This window comes from Bison bison, unplaced genomic scaffold (genome assembly GCF_000754665.1).
Source record: "Bison bison bison isolate TAMUID 2011002044 unplaced genomic scaffold, Bison_UMD1.0 scf7180017864183, whole genome shotgun sequence".
Classification (NCBI taxonomy): domain Eukaryota; kingdom Metazoa; phylum Chordata; class Mammalia; order Artiodactyla; family Bovidae; genus Bison; species Bison bison.
In genome coordinates, this window is record NW_011494755.1 from 7,457,864 (window position 1) to 7,459,822 (window position 1,959).

General features: G+C 51.8%; 1 protein-coding gene across 1 annotated transcript in view; it reads right to left on the reverse strand.

The window, feature by feature from the left end:
• LPAR1 (lysophosphatidic acid receptor 1) overlaps nucleotides 1-633 on the reverse strand; it is a 164,635-nt gene extending 164,002 nt beyond the window's left edge. Inside the window, exon 1 of the mRNA XM_010843565.1 lies at nucleotides 310-633. The gene's annotated coding sequence lies outside the window, so the exon portion shown is untranslated. The remainder of the gene's footprint in view (nucleotides 1-309) is intronic.
• Between the last annotated feature and the right edge of the window lie 1,326 nt (nucleotides 634-1,959).

A 1,959-nucleotide genomic window follows, 5' to 3' on the forward strand; every position in this document is an offset into this window, starting at 1 on the left:
CTCCGCCTCCTTCTTTTCTGCTGGCTCCACGTAGCACAAGTCAGCAAGTCCTGCACCTCCCGACTCCCTCCCCCTGGCTCATTCCCTTACCTGGCGCGACGCCCCCCGAGCCCCGACCCTCGGCGCTCCTCCTCCCCCATTCAGTTGCTGGACTTCCAGCCTCGTCTGCAGAGCGGGGGCGGGGGGTAGCTCAAGCCTCCCATTCATGATCTTCCCAGCGCTCCCCCACCCGGAGAGAACCCACCCGGGGCCCGAGACCCTAGAGCCTCCAACTCCATCTCCCCACCCCGCACCCGCTCCCGCGCTCACCTCTGCGACCGGCAGCTTGCGGGACTCGGGTGGCCACCCCCACACGTTGCATTTTCATTTTGTGGCTCTTTTCTTCCCACTTGAAAAGCTCTGGAAGACATCGCCGGGCCCGCGGACCCCCTAACGTCTGGCCTCTCGCGTAGTGCAGTGTCCAAACTTTCCAGCAGGCACAGCTCTCCCAGCGCAGCTTTTAACTCGAAGCTGCGAAGAACGCGGAGTCAATTTTGCTGCCCGAAAGGTGCACACGTTTCCATTTCTGAGTTTGCGACTGACTGGGTCTGCAGACCAAAGCAAATGTATGACTGTGCTCCCCTAGTTCTCCATATCCATGATTATACATTTCTCTTCCGCTTTCCCAGTTTGCACTTGCACTTCGCCAAGCCAAGTACAAACTATCAATTTTAGAAGAGTAATTAAGGGCGGGGAATACACACCTGAAGATGTGGGCGGGAGCGGTGCGGGACTAAGGCCTGGGGATCCTTCTCCGGAAAGAGGCAGCCAGAGAAACTCGCCCGGGTTCTGAACACCTCCCAGTCCACGGCGGGGGGAAGCCAGAGGCAGAGAACTGCCAACTCTCCTGCCGCGCCACCCCTACCATCTACCACCCTTGGCTTCCAGGAGTGTTGGCAGTTCTCTGCCTCTGGCTTCACTGCTAAAGCCGCAGCACAACAAAAGTAGCTGCTTACTAGTAAACACTGCAGACTCTGGCCTGAAACGGCACGTGGGGGCCACGCCAAGGAACTTTGGCAGGACTGATCCAACTACCTGTAAGAAAGAAAGGCAGAACCGCGAGGGAGGGCTGCGTTGGTGCCGGTCACTCGGTAACCTAGGGCTTTGCAGAAAAGAGAGGTCACTGGAAACCGCAGCGAGTGGGGAGAGGAAGACTTCTTGGAAGGCATGAGAACTTCTCAAGCTTCCAGTGAGGTATAGCTTCGAAAAGAATATGACCACCTCCCCCAAGTGACTGACTGCTGAGAATCTTGGGTGAGTTGGTCTCGTGGTTTTCACAGGATGCTCAAGGCGAGAAACCAAGCTGCTCGTCAATTACTATCTGAGGCTGTTTCCTTTTTCAAACAATGCATCAAATCCCCTTTGTTAAAAAATCAGCTTTAAATGACTGCCTTTTCCCTTTTCCTACCAATTTATAATTTCTTTTATAATAGATAATGTGAAAAATTAGAGATTTTAATACATGCACAGTGCTAGTATGTTCATTTACAACATGCAGAAAGTATATAAAAACTCTTACCACACGAACAATGAGAGCTGATCTTAAACTCTAATACACCAGGACGAATAGGAAAATATCCACTATATAATCTAAGTATAATACAAAGTACATATTGGTAAGAAAAGAAAGAATATACTTGAAAAGGACTTTTGTTTTCAACTATCCAGTTCAGTTCAGTTCAGTTCAGTGGCTCAGTCGTGTCAGACTCTTTGCGACCCCATGAATTGCAGCACGCCAGGCCTCCCTGTCCATCACCAACTCCCAAAGTTCACTCAACCTCACGTCCATCGAGTTGGTGATGCCATCCAGCCGTCTCATCCTCTGTTGTCCCGTTTTCCTCCTGCCCCCAATCCCTCCCAGCATAAGACTCTTTTCCAATGAGTCAACTCTTCCCATGAGGTGGCCAAAGTACTGGAGTT